The sequence below is a fragment of the Elgaria multicarinata genome, chromosome 3 (assembly GCF_023053635.1).
Source record: "Elgaria multicarinata webbii isolate HBS135686 ecotype San Diego chromosome 3, rElgMul1.1.pri, whole genome shotgun sequence".
Lineage (NCBI taxonomy): Eukaryota > Metazoa > Chordata > Lepidosauria > Squamata > Anguidae > Elgaria > Elgaria multicarinata.
In genome coordinates this window covers 16,306,194-16,321,038 of record NC_086173.1, presented here as the reverse complement: position 1 = coordinate 16,321,038, position 14,845 = coordinate 16,306,194, and positions in this window count along the sequence as shown.

The window sequence follows — 14,845 nt, the reverse complement described above, 5'->3', positions numbered from 1 at the left end:
CCCCCAGCACAACAAGCTGGGGAGGGGGATTCCAGCAACCCCCTCCCTTGAGACAACTCTGGTGAGCTCAGGAAGGGAGACTGTTGCGCATGCAGGGTTGGCGGTACATCAACAGAATCCCTATTCTGTCCAAAACACCCACCTTCAGATGCACACAGCACTGGAAGTCTGCAGGATGGGGCACCTGGACAGTGGGATAAAACCACACTAGACCACTGCAACTCTGCGCTCCCACCCCAGGTCTTGCCTGCTGCAGCATGGAGAACCCAAGCAGGCAAAGGTGGAGAGGTTTACACTTCCAGTCTTGTCCAACCAGGTCTCGGTGATACAAGCCAGATCGGCACGCTCATCCTGACCCCCGTCTTGATGCCTGGCATGAGGTGCCTGGCTCCTGCACTTGTGTTCCTTCCCGGCATCTCCATGGGAAGAAATGCAAGTGCGAACTTTCTCCATGGCGCTGAGGGGGAAAGGAACGAGGGGGCAGGAACAAGGCAGCCAGGGGCAGCCAGGAGGACGAGGAAGGTGCCCGAACCACCTCTCCTCCCTCTGACCTCCCTGCAGTTGCGCAGATACAGATAATTTTTAAAAAGGGGGGAGAATGGGCCCTGTTCCTCTCCCCCCATTTTAATTTTTAAACCCTCCCCCTGTTTTTTAATTTATTATTTTCCATGGAGGCACAGGGCTCTCCCCTTCCCTGTCCAGCCCATGGCGACCGATCAGGGGGCGCCATGGGCTGCCACAAGCCCCCGTTGCCCAAAAAGTTGGGGTAAGTGCCCGACTTTTTTTGCAGCAGAGTTTCCGGGGTTTGCCCCCGGATGGCTTTGCAATGGCGGCTGCGTCATATAGATGACGTGCCGCTACTGCGAAGCCACCCCGGGGCAAGCCCTTTGTGTAGACATGCCCCAGGATGACGTCTTGGATGGTGGTTCTTTTGCCACTCATTGACCCGGCACACAGCAGCAGCAGCACCTTCTTCAAGTTGTTGCCAAGGGCCACTCTGGTGCTCTGAAATGGGAGATCGTGTGGGAACAGCCGGCACCCTGTTGCATCACGGTCTCCCCATGACAGCTGCCGCCCCGCACCCGTATCTCCTCCCATCCTCTGCTGTTACAATGGCCGCTCCTTGTTCCCTTCCATGCCCTTTTTTTGAAATCCATCTCTCCTGCCAGCAGGCAATAATCGCAGCTCTGATAAAAATAGAACAAGCAGGCCAATGTTAAAAAAAAGAAGCCAGCCGTTGCTTCCTCCGTGCCCTCTCCAACACGTGGGGCGGCCCTTCCGCTCCCCGCAAGTGGCTCCCTCAAACACAATCTGTTATCTCTGTTATCGCAGCCATTCTTCTGCCAGCTCTGAAAGGCTGGCCGGTGACACTGTCGTGGGGGACAAAGGCTGACAGAACAGCAGCAGCTTGGCTAAACCTGCCCAGTGTTTTCCTAGCTGAAGTGAGATTTGAAACGGAGGCTGCATTTGGCTTCTGGTCTTGGATGTTCTTTTGCACCAGCCCTTATAATACAGCAACCCGTTAAGGAACAGACCATTTAGAGGAATGTCTGAAACATGCCTGCAATTTGTCAGCAGTGAGTAAGCGCACCTCACATCAGCAGTTTCCTCCTACACCCCCAGAAGCAGAGAGAGGTTGTAAACTGGTCATCTTGTGGAAGAATCCTTCACGGTGGGATTGTATGCCTGTTTACTCAGAAGCAAGCCCCACTCTCTCCAATGGAGCAGGCTCCTGTGGGCAGACTTCCACCACCTGGCCCTCTCCAGATCTGTTGGTCTACCCAGAATCCCCAACCACCTGCCATCCTGGTGCCCTCCAGATGTGTTGGTCTATAATGCCTATAACCCCCAGCTAGTAGCCACCCTGGGCCCTTCAGATGTGCTGGGGGGTACATCCATTGGCCATGCTGCTGGGAGTTGTAGTTTGGCACACCTGGAGAGCATCAGGTTGAAGAAAGCTACTCTTCCTCAGCCTGCACCCTCAGCGTAAGCTACAGGCAAAGCAAATCCCTCACCTTGGGACCTTGGAAACCCCAGTAATCCCAATTACATAAATTCAAAATGACTCATCTGGAAGGCAAACGCCATGTGATATTAAACTCGCCACAGTGGCTACTCTTTTCAAAAGTGAGAATAGTCTCCACTGGGGACCCCAATCAGAATTGGGAGCGTGCTTTAACCCTTTCCACCTCTGCTGTGGTCCTGATGAAAACTGCCTCCCTGTGAAGCTGCTATTGACATCAATGACAGCTTCTTTCTCCTACCAAATAGTTGGAGGCAGGGATGGGGCTGGTGGGTGGCTGGGAGGGGAGAAAAAGCAGCACCTCTCTTTCAAACAGCCTGGGAGAAAACAAACCACCCAGTCCTAAAGCAACTTGTGAAAGCATTCAGTGTACATTGTTGAAAGGAATTATATCTATCAAATCACTCCAAAACCCAGTTAAAGGCTGCGGTTCGATTCAAGCAGTTCTCTGCTTTCAGTTCAGTCATTTTGTTTGGGTAGCGTTGAGACTGAGGATGGAAAGCCAAAGTACACACTGTGGGCAGAAATATGGTGCCATTTTACCACTATTTAATTGCCTAAAGTGTACGCATTCTCTCTCTCTCTCTCTCTCCCTCCCTGCTGCCCTCTCATCAATAGTTAGCGTTTGTATATCTAGAAACTCCCCCTGTGCCTCTGCTCAGACCTGAGGTGAGGGAATGATCCACGTCAGTTTTTCATTTGCAATACTGATTTAAAGAGAACAAGCTGAACGATGACAAAAACAGACATTACAAGGGATACTCAGAAATAAAGCCCCACTCCCTAGGACAGTCTTCCCCAACCTGGTCCCCTCCAGATGTGTTGGACTACAACTCCCATCAATCTCAGCCAGCATGGCTATTGGCTGCCTTCACAACACACTAGTAGTGCCAGCCACTGGTGGCTCCTGTTTTAGTGAATCCCCTCTGAGTTTCAGTCAGAGCCTGTGAAAACATGAAAGGAGCTATTCGGAATACTGAATCCTATCCCCAAAATATATCCGGCACCTTCGGAAGCTCCTTTTGAGTTCTGACTGAAACCCAGAGGGGATTCACAGCTGAATCAGGGCCACCAGCTGAAGTCGGAGCCACCAGCCTCCACTGATACAAGGTTTGGCCTACTTCTCAAGGAAGTGATAAACTTGTCTCTGGGTTGTACCACCTGAGCTATAGGTAGGGAGATTTGATGACTGAATATTCCTGCACGATAGCATCAAATTAAATTTAAAACAGCAACTAGCATGGCAGGAAGAAGGTGAAATTAGAACCCTTCTCGCTGCCATCTAGTTTTCAATGCACAGGGATTTATTTACTTTTAATGTAGCAGGAGCATTCAGTCATAGGAACTCTCATGTGCAATGTTAAGTAGGACAGCCCAGACACAGGGAGAACTGGGCTGCTGTGTCTCTTCACTTATAGCACGTAGGTTTGGCCTTGCACATTATATGTGAAAAGGTCCAGTTGTTAATAAAGAAGGCAAAGTGGAACAGAGGCATTTTTAATTGGAAGGCACACTCCAGCCAATGTGGGTGGTCCCACTTGCAGTGGCTTTGGAGGAGGAGGAGGTGGAAGAGGAGGCAACTTTCTGTTTGGGAGCTGTGGTTATATAATCTCAGTTTATGCTGTCTGAGAGTTGCCGTTGTCTCTCTCTCTTTCTGTAGGTGTCCTTCAGTCAGCTTGTTCTTTTGTATTTACATACGGTTGCCAAGTTTCAACCTGGAGGGTCTCTCTGTACCTTTGCACCATTCCTTCCACCCCCATCTGTTCTCCTCCTCCACCTGCTGTGTGCTGCACCTGGCATCTTGCATTGTGTAACACAGGGAGAAGGATGGAGAATGGGAAGAGCAGGGAAAGAACAGGCAGGGGAAGCCAGCTACGGCTGTCCTACCATAGTGGTAGTTTTAAATGTGCACAGCAAATGGCCAGGTCATGACCTGGCAACCCTCCATGTATGTTTGCATTGGATTCTAAATAAATGTTTGTTTTAGCCCTACAGTGTTGGTGGCATGAATGTGTCTTTAACAGCAGCTGGAAAAGCAGACATTCAACAGATGAAGCTTTTCTCATCATCATTTCGACCCTTTCAGATGACACGCTATAATAGGGTGACCGTATGAAAAGGAGGACAGGGCTCCTGTATCTTCAACAGTTGCATAGAAAAGGGAATTTCAGCAGGTATCATTTGTATATATGGAGAAACTGGTGAAATTCCCTCTTCATCACAACAGTTAAAGGTGCAGGAGCTATACTAGAGTGACCAGATTTAAAAGAGGGCAGGGCACCTGCAGCTTTAACTGTTGTGATGAAGAGGAAATTTCACCAGGTTCCCCATATATACCAATGTGAAATTCCCTTTTCAGTACAACTGTTAAAGATACAGGAGCCCTATCCTCCTTTTCATATGGTCACCCTACGCTATAACCCACAGCGGTTAAGCATTTTGAGCTAAACACTATGGCTTAGCGTGTTGTTTGAATCATGACTTAGCGTGTCATGTGAGCCATTCCTAACCATGGTGGCTACATAACCACAGTTTAAACACACTCACTAACCACTTGCTGCAAAAGGGTTAGCAGCCTAGCCATGGCTTAGCGTGTTGTCTGAACAGGCCCTTTGTCTCTATGCCAGGAAAAGCTTCAGTTGCTAAACTGTCAGGCTGTTGTTGAAGACACATCAGCAAGGCCAGTAAAAAGAAAAACTGGCAGCCCTAATTCTTGTCTGTTCAAGAGCTCTGAAGCTAGGCAGCCTGCAGTTAGTGCAACAGCTGCAGCGTGGCGGTGATTGGAGTTTTAGTCCAAAACATCTGGAGGGCACCAGACAGGGCTGTTTGAAAGGGACAGAAACAGTGTCCCTCTTTGCTGTAGGGGGTCACTCTAACTCAGCCTTCCCCAACATGGCACCTTCCAGACGTTTTGGACTGCATGCCTCAGCATTCCTGACCATTGGCCATGCTGACTGGGGTTGATGGGAGTTGCAGTCCAAAACATCAGGAGGGCACCAGATTTGGGAAGTCCATGCTCCAATGTGACAGGATATTCCTTTATTTAGTCACACCCTGCTTTGGAGCATGAGCTGGAACTTTAGCAGATGCAGCATTTTTATGCCGAAGCTCTCTGGGCGGTTTAAAAATATATTGTGAAAACCATAGAAGGAAAAAAAAATCTTGCCACGTGCATCTTCTTACATTACAGAAGGCTTGTGATGGGAAAAATTGCACTGGGCAAAATTCCCCCTTATCTAGAGACAACAGGGCAGAACCTGGCTATTCCACGGAGAGGATGTTGTTTGCAAGGAGGGCGAACGGGAGGGCGGATTCGTTTGCCTGTGCAGTTCCCCTGTCACCCGGTAGATGGCAGGCGCGTCCCACTTCAGAGTCGCTTTCCATCTTGGCATCCCGTCCTCACTTGGTGGGTGTTTTGAGGTTGCTGCTGCCGGTGCCAGGGAGGGTTATGCAACCACTGAGGATGACGAATCCCTCCTGGCTGAATCACACCTCCCCACACACAGCATCGCAGCCTCCTAGAGCCCTCCTCCTCCTGCTCAGCCAAGTGCACAGCTGATCTTGGTGGCCCTGCTCCGTGTGCGCTCCAGGGTGCTGGGTTGACCCTGGAATCTATTTGGGATGTTCAGAAAGAGATGCTGCAGCCCCGTGTGTGTGTGAGTGAGAGAGAGAGAGAGAGAGAGAGAGAGAGAGAGAGAGAGAGAGAGAGAGAGAGAGAGAGAGAGAATGAATGGAGTGAAGGGTTCAACGCAGCAGAGAATAGAGGAGAAAGCCCTGATAAGAGAACCACAGTAGGATTTTTGCAAAAGTTCCCCATCCTCTTCTGCAGACTTTTGTATGATGGCAGGGGGAGTGGCCAAAGGTGTCCTTTATTTAAGTGGTCTTCAACTGGTCCAGACCCAAGACCCACCTCGGACTCCCAACCTGGAACATGGGACCCACTTTCACAATTGTCTCCAGCTTTGCCGCAACCCGTGTGAACTGATCTCACAACCACTTTTGGGTCGTGACCCATCAGTTGAAGACCACTGATCTATTTGAATGGCTGTCCGGTCCAAGTCCAGTTTAAAGATAAAGAACTGCTGCCCGTTGGCGCTTCGCACCTGAACAGCAGACTGAACAGGCCGACACACAGGTCACCTCCGGTCACAAGTCTTCTGCACTGTGATGAGATGTATTGCATTTCTACTGAAATCAGAATTAATTTGCGCAAGCAGATTTCGTGCAAACCAATTACCCCTCCTCCTCTCTTTTGGCAATGCATTCCCTCTTTTTGAAGATTCATGTAGGGTTGCCAGCTAATCTGGTAGGGTTGCCAACTGACCAGAAAAGCAACCAGCAGCAGCAGCTGGATTTGCTGATGTTCTTCCTTGCATGATAAGCTGCATCTGTCAAAATTCCTTCTGATATGCAACTTGGAAAAGACACCAGAGCATTATCCTCCTTTGAAACTGGCCTCCCTTTAATGGCTACTGATCAAACTGCTGCTGAAGTCACTTTCATCAAGAGCCCACTATACATTCAGATACAAGTTGAGTGAAAAGCTTCCAAACTTAGCTCTCCAAATCACTTCATGTGCCTGATAAAGTAGTCAAGGGAACCTCGAGCCACAATAAATACTGTTAAGCCTTGAAAGTGCCACATAACTCTGTTGTTTTCAATTTGAGATCTTTCTCCTTCCTGTTTTTTTTTTTTTTTTTGAAGTATCAAAGATTCAAAGTCATGTATGCTAGCGTTTACAAACATAAATAAATAAATAAATAAATCTGAAATCCAACCAGCCTTGTAAATATGAAGTCTTGTCCAACAGGACTTCCCCAATCCCCCACCCTAATTTTTGCTAGAGATGAGAAAACTCGTAGTAGGAAAGGGAAGCTACACTTCCTCTTCTCTCAAAGGAGGAAGCCAGATCTGGCTCCAGGTGGCAGGAAGGAATGTTAATCTGGGGGCAAAAACCAGAAATAATATTTTTAGAGTAGTGGAACTGTTCAGGAAGGATTCTCACTGTGTTGAGTCCAAGCATACCTTTTCTTCTGAAGGTTGAGCTCTTGGGGGGTGGGGGTGGAAGGTTGTGCCAATTTGAAAGAGCACCTGGCTGTGCTTGGTTCTGATTGGTTGTTCCCTATTTCACCAAGAAACTCCTCCCCAATCCTTAGAGTTAGAGGAGGAGATTGGCCAATCTTTTATGGCATCAGAATGAAACCCACTGGTTGTGAATAATCTTGATGTTGGTATATATTTTTTCTGGAGTTTTACTTCCCTTGATTTGAAACAGAGAGACAAATTTACAGGTCAGTGTATTTGTAAGGACACCTCCCCCCCACCCTCCGGCATACTTTTAAAACTTTTTAAAAAAGTTTCCTTTTCTTTTATAATAAGTTGATGAATGTTCATGTTATGTGTTACAAACATATTTTAAATCAGGTGGGAAACCTGTGGTCCTCTGGATGTTGTTGACTCCATCAGCCCCAGCCATCATGGACAGGGATGATGGGAGTTATAGTCCAACAACCCTTTTTTTTTAGGACTGCAGAATATCCATCTTTCCTTTAAAAGGTGAAGAGCCCGCTTGAAGCATGGACAGGGATAAATGGCAGGACTAATGACTGAGCCAGCATTTGATTCTCTGGTATGCTTGTCTGTCATTACAGTTGTGAAGCCAGGACAAAGCAGGATTTGCTCCACAGCTGAGGGACATCCTGTGAGCTCTCTTTATGCGGTGTTTGTTTTTATCATACCATATTAATATTGCGTGTGTGTACATTTCTTTTCCTAGGTTTTACAATGTATGTTTTAAATTTTGTAAGGCTGCCTTGAGGCCCAGTATTGGGCAAACGGCTGGATACTACTACTACTACTACTACTACTACTACTACTACTATTCCTCTTCCTCTTCGGAGGAGGTCAGGAAGATGTACCTGACTGATAATAAAGAAATAGTTCTTAAGCTTGATTTGTATAGAGGACAGGTATTCTTTGCTGACCAGTGCATTTTCTTACCTTAGGACCACCCATGTGGAAAGACATTCAGAAGGGCTCCTGAATCAAAATGCAACTGCTATATTTGTCCTGTGGCCATAATCCAACAAAGTTGCATGCAGATTCGTAGTGTGGGGGAGGGGCTGTGGTGGCCTGGTCCACTCAGGAAAATTCCTGCCCATGCTCCTCTGAATTTTCAGTTGTTGTTTTTAAAGTAAGTTACTAGTCCTTATGGAGATATAAGCAGGGCTGGCACTACCATTAGGCCAACTAGGCAGCCACCTAGGGCGCAGACCTCAGAGGGGCGCAGTACTGACCTTTAACAAACACAGTTTTATACAAATTAGATGTTTTAAGGAAAAAAAACATAATAAAAGGAAAATATAATAGTTCAGAAACTCTTCTTGAACAGCTGAATCGAAGTTGGCAAATTTTGGGGTAGTGGTGGTGGTGCAAGTAGCTTGCTTTGCCTAGGGCACAAAATGGTCTGGCTGGCCCTGGATATAAGGAGAGACATGGAGGCAGAATTTTACCCAATAGCTCAGGAAAAAGTATCATGCTTCCTCTTCTGGTTTTCTGACCAATGATATCATGCCACCCTGCCCTCTTTTGTATCTGGTCATTCTAATATAGCTCCTGCATCTTTAACTGTTGAGATAAAGAGGGAATTTTACCGAGTGCTGCATGCATACAAATGGCACCTGCTGAAATTCCCTTTTCAATACCACTGTTAAAGGTACAGGAGACCTGTCCTCCTTTCCCTATGGTCACCCCTATCCCTTTCATAGGTTTCAGGTCAGTTAGACTGTGAGGTAGAAACTGGTCCAAGGTGACCCATTCAGCTTTGATAGTTGAGCAGGAAATTAAACCTGGCTCAATCTCACCGGCCTGAAGATGAACTACTCGTTTCGTTCAAATACTGAATACTCTTAAATTGCTTTGGGATAGAGTGATTGGGAATGGAGAAATGGCAGGGGAAATGGGGGTGTTTAAGCCTTTCCTCACTGGGGATTTCTCTATTTCAAATATACCCCTAATGTACCACTCCAAGGCAATCCCAAACCTGTAAGAGAAACACTTGAGGTGGCCATTTGTTAGGGTGACCATATGAAAAGGAGGACAGGGCTCCTGTATCTTTAACTGTAATGTAGAAAAGGGAATTTCAGCAGGTGTCAATTGAAGAGGGTAAAATTCTCTCTTCATCAACACAGTTAAAGCTGCAGAAACCCTGCCCTCTTTTGTATCTGGCCACTCTACTATAGCTAGTGTAGCTTTAACTGTTGTGATGAAGAGGGAATTTCACCCACTTCAATTGACATCTGCTGCAATTCCCTTTTCTACATTACTGTTAAAGATACAGGAGCCCTGTCCTCCTTTTCATATGGTCACCCTACATTTGTGGACAGGAAAACTTGGGGTTGGGTGGGTACATAAGGTGCCCCATTTCCCTGCTGGTTCTCTACTCCTAAAGACACTTTACAAGAAAACAAAAAATGTGGGGTGGGGTGGGGCATTTATAATATATTTCTGTGTAATGCACTGTTTACGGCGTAGACTGTGAATCCTACTTTGCTATCAACTATAAAGCTTATTAGGTGACCTTGGAACAGATTGACCTTTTTAATTAAATGACGTTTGAACTTACAAGCTAGAAAATGGGCAGTGAAGGGGAGGGTATGCTATTCCCTGGAAATGTGGGTCCATGCAGAGGAGAGTTTGATGGACAACAATAACCACTTTTATATAGTATGGTGCAAACGTCCTTTTCAGTGTGAGGGAGCGACAGCTTTAAGGAGCAGGTCTGGATAGTGACGATCCAAATATAGAGAGGGAGGGAGGGAGGCCCAGTCCCATTTTGTATTCTGTTCCACTTAGCGCAGCTCTGATTTTGGGTTCTTCACCTTGCTCAGGGAGTCCTCTGAAGGTGCTCTCTGTAGTTGTCGATGGAGTGTCCAGCCACTCTTTCCGGCTAACCAAATACATAGAATTGTTGTAAGGAGGGGGAAAAACTCCAGAGGACACGTTTGTTTGTATATTACCCTCAGTTCCTTAGAGCAGCCTTCCCCAACCTGGTGCCCTCCAGATGTGCTGCACTGCAACTCTCATAATTCCCAACTAGCATTGCCACTGGCCATTGGAATTATGGGAAGTGGAATCCAAACCATCTGGAGGGCACCAGGTTAGGGAAGGCTGCCTGGCCAGTTCTATACCAAGCAGGATAAAACACCAAAAATGGTTTGGAAACTGTATATGGGGTGTGTCATGGGCCCCAACAGTTGTCAATACTGTTATAAACCATCTTAAAATCAGTAGTGTAGACCCTGCCCTGGAGGAAGAGCAGGATCAGACACTTGTTATGTAATCTGGCCTTAAGCCCATGCAGCCCAGGAAAGCTTCTAACACCCTACGTAACTTAGCCTTTCAAGCGCTACGGGATATTTCTGTGGGCTTCCCCACCTGTAAAATATTCACTGTCCTGTCTTGTGGAGCTTCCGCGACGACAATGATGATAAGGACTGCAAAGCACGTTGCACAATAGAATAAGGACAAGAATGGCTGTTAAGGCGACAGCAATCTCCTCTGGATAGGAAGCTGCCCTTCCTGTCCTCTGACAGGAAGAAAACCGGGTGAAAATAATCCCTCGGAAACAGCTTGCAGGAAATGGCTGCAAACAGGGGAAGGGCGGCGGTGGGAACGGAAGCTTGAGGCTGGAGAACCGTAACCGTGCATGTGGAAGAGAGAGGCCGATGCCCGTTGGGACCGCTAATCCCCCCTATAAGGCTTGCAGAACCCCCCACCCCACCCCCAGCTTCCTGTTGGAGCGCCTGTCCTGTCCCTTTAACAGGCACATGATAGGAGTACAGCTATTGTTGGCACAGAGACGTAGCCTTTTTCATAAGCTATAGCTGTTTGTGTACCCCGTTCTTTCTGTACGTAGTTCAGGGTAGTAAACATGGGATGGAGCTCAGGCAGGAGTGATTCCGCCACACGACCACCCATGGAGCTTCGTGCCCCAAAGCCAACTCAATCAGCAGGGATTAAAGGCTGGAGCTCCAGGCCCACACACTGCTGCCTTACTCTGGCTGTCTGGTGGATAAAGTTTCGCTTGCTGAATTTCTGCCTCTGGGGCAGCTTTTAAAGGCATATGAGGTATGAGGAAAAGTTATGGCTATTGGAATGGGAGAGGTGGATCAGGCCAGTAGGAAGAGATGTGTGTGTGTGTCTAGGTAGATAGATAGCCTTGCTTCCTGAGTTGTCCTTGCTTGTGTATGCCCTCAGATGCCTCCACGTTTCAGTTGTCCGTCTTCTGGCCAAGAAATCTCCTCAAGAACTGGCAGGGCTGGTCCAAGCCATTTTTCTGTCAGAGGTGAAGAATAAGATGGCACCCCCTCCCATTCCATGTACAAAAGCCAAGTGGACTGGCAGTTGAAACTTTTCCTCATCACTTCTGACAGGTTCACCGTTACACTTGAAGGCTTCAGGTTAGCCCAGGGGGTATAGGGTAGGCCATGTGCCACACAATTCTCTCCTCCGACCCCTTGCTGCTGACTCCCAGTATCTACCACCTGAGGTGGCTGCCTCACTCTGCCTGATGGTAGGGGCGGCCCTGAGTCCTGGGGCTGAGCCTCCCTAGTACTCTGAGCCTAATATACTGGGTGTACTTGCCTGATGGTGGGTCTTGATGTATCTAATTTGCAGGCTTTCTCTCCAGATATTTATGTTGTTGTTTTTTAGTGTTGGAAATTTGCCCCTTTGCAATCTGGTGGAATTGTCAGCACAGTGACATTACCTCATCCAGCCCCCCGTAAGATGTGTGTGACGACAGCGCAGGTCATGTGAACATTGTGGTGTACCCTTTCCCTTGCTCCCTGAGGAAGGAGAAGCACCGGGGGGTGGGGGGAACTGGTGCGAGGGAAAACCCAGTCTGGGCATCCCCCAGGATTAAAGCTACTTTCCCTGCTACTCCACCCTCTTCTCAGAACAGAAAAGAGACTGGTTACCAGGCAACTGAGTAGGAGAGAGAGATTATTTAAATATATATATAGATATCCAAAGACACGAAGCAGGCACAGATGGGAAGAGTGGGGAGAGCGAGAGAGCCAAGGGAGGAATCCTGCCTTAAAGCTGAACCAAACACCGGGCTGAAAAAAGGAACAGCAAATTCTATTTGAAGCTTGAAACCAAAACATGCTTCCCAATTCAAAATGGCGCAGATTTAAGGGGCAGTTGGCATGCCAGCAAGGGCCCTGAAAACAGAGGTGCTGCTTGATGTATGGCAGCCTGAAGCCATTCCATGTGCAATCTGCCTGAAGCTGAGGTTTCCATCCACTTGCCCTGCTATGCATCTACCCATCACAACTTTGGACTCCCTGCCTTTTCTCACACTCTGGTGGCTGAGGAAGTGTATCCAAGTGGGCATAAGCTTCCAAGAGCAGCTGGTTCTCTGGGAAGGGCATGGCCTTTTCAAGAAGGCCCCTCTTGAGAGAACCTGGCTGCTCTGAAGTACCAGTGCCGCCTCTAGTGGCTAGTTATGCTGTTCCCTGGCCACCAGAGGTGGGCACTGAGCGGGAGGGGGCCCCTCTGCAGAGAGTGTGGAAGGATGCCAGAGAGACAAGAGAATTTCCTTCCCAAGTTCTAGGACTCAGTCAGGCTTATGGCCAGGGTGCCTTGGCCTCACCAAAGACTCCTGAACAAACTTAGTACTCATGGAATAAGAGGAGAGGTCACTGGTTAAAGAACAGAAAGCAGGGAGTAGGAATAAATGGTAAATTCACCCAATGGAGGGAAGTAAATAGTGGGGTCCCACAGGAATCGGTATTGGGACCAATTCTATTCAACTTGTTCATAAATGATCTGGAATTAGAAGTGAGCATTGAAGTGGCCGTTTGCCAAAGGCACCAAATTATTCAAGGTGATTTAAACAAAAAGAGATTTTGAGGAGCTCTAAAAAGATCTTTCCATGCTGGGAGAGTGGGCATCCAAATGGCAGATGCGGTTCAATGTAAGCAAGTGTAAAGTGATGCACGTTGGGACAAAAAAAACCCGAACTTCAAGTATAATCTGATGGGATCTAAACTGGTGGTTTCCGACCAAGAAAGAGATCTTGGGGTTGTGGTGGACAGCTCGCTGGAAATGTCCACCCAGTGTGTGGCCGTTGTAAAGAAGGCAAACTCCATGTTAGGCATTATAAGAAGAGGAATTGAGAATAAAATGGCCAGTATCATACTGCCCTTGTACAAATCTATGGTGCGACCACATTTAGAATATTGTGTACAGTTCTGGTCACCACACCTAAAATAAGATATTGTTGAGCTGCAAAAAGTGCAGAAAAGGGCAACTACAATGATCAAAGGACTGGAGTATCTCCCTTTGAGGGAAGGTTACAACAGCTAGGATTGTTGAGCTTGGAAAAAGGAGGTTAAGGGGAGACATTTGTACATGCATAATGTACAAAATTATGTATGGTGTGGAGAATGTGGATAGGGAGACACATTTCTCCCTCTCTCGAAATACTAGAACCCGGGGTCATCCCATGAAGCTGATTGGTGGAAGATTCAGGACAGATAAAAGGAAGTATTTATTTACACAGCACATAGTTAAACTATGGAATTCACTACCACAAGTTGTGGTGATGGCCACCAATTTGGATGGCTTTAAAAGGGGGTTGGATAAATTCCTGGAGGAAAAGGTTACCAATTGGCTACTAGTCCTGATGGCTATGTGCTACCTCCAGTATCAGAGGCAGTAAACCTATATATTCCAGTTGCTGGGGAAGATGGGTGGGAGGGTGCTGTTGCACAGTGTCCTTCTAACATCTAGTCCAACCTGGTCCAACAGCTGGTTGGACTAGATGGACCATTGGTCTGATCCAGCATGGCTCTTCTTATGTTCTTAACATTTCCCAGTTATAGAAGCATCTTGTAGAAAATTGCTAATCTGTTTGAGTAACAATTCCAGCCCTGAAGAAAGTAGCATCCAACCCTCCTCCTATTGGCCCACTGGCCTCCATTACCAGTTATGTTCCTGGGCTCTGGAGCTATTTTCCATCTGGCTGCACAACACCAAAATATTAATGTTGTTGGGTCTTGGTAGCTTTATTCTGTATTGGTTATCTTTTGTACTCTGCGTAAGGAGGTTCAGGGAGAAATTGTTTTTCAGGACGCCGGGTGGGTGTGGGTGGGAGACACTCAGAAACTTCCACTTTTAAGCTCCCTCTTCTATTGATATAGAATAGTCCAGCTTTGTGGTGTAGAATAGTGTTTGGTGTTATTTGCTGCTATAAACTTTGTGAAGTGATTTGACAGGAGGGGTCTGAAGTGTGGAACATGCCAATGTTACTCCACACTATGCAACTTTATTACAACTGCTCTCATAATGGTTGCTGCTCTGAGATTCAGTTCTCTGTTGGGGTAACCCAGAACTGTTTCCCTCCCTGCACTGCTCCCAGAGTACTTTTATTCCTACTATCATTACATTGGGCAAGTACTCTGGATATGAAGAGCTTTTATCACTCATGATGCTTCCATCTTCAAAGAATTGGAAACAAGGCAGGAGTAAAGGTGCCAGTGACCATGTACACTCAGGAAGGCTAGAGCTTAAGCTGTTTAGAATTGTGCCTCTTCCTCTACTACATTTTAAGACTCTGACCATGCAAGATTCCATGACTTCAACATAGTCATCCCATCCATCCCAAACAAATTCACACTTCTTGGAATTGTTTAAAGTCCTGCTTTATTGAAGTGACTGTGTTGTCCCATGGCGATGGCAGCCCGCCTCCCTGTAAGGTCCAGAAACATTTACATTCATTTGAAAAAGAAAGAGATTTGGGATGCCAACTTTTTT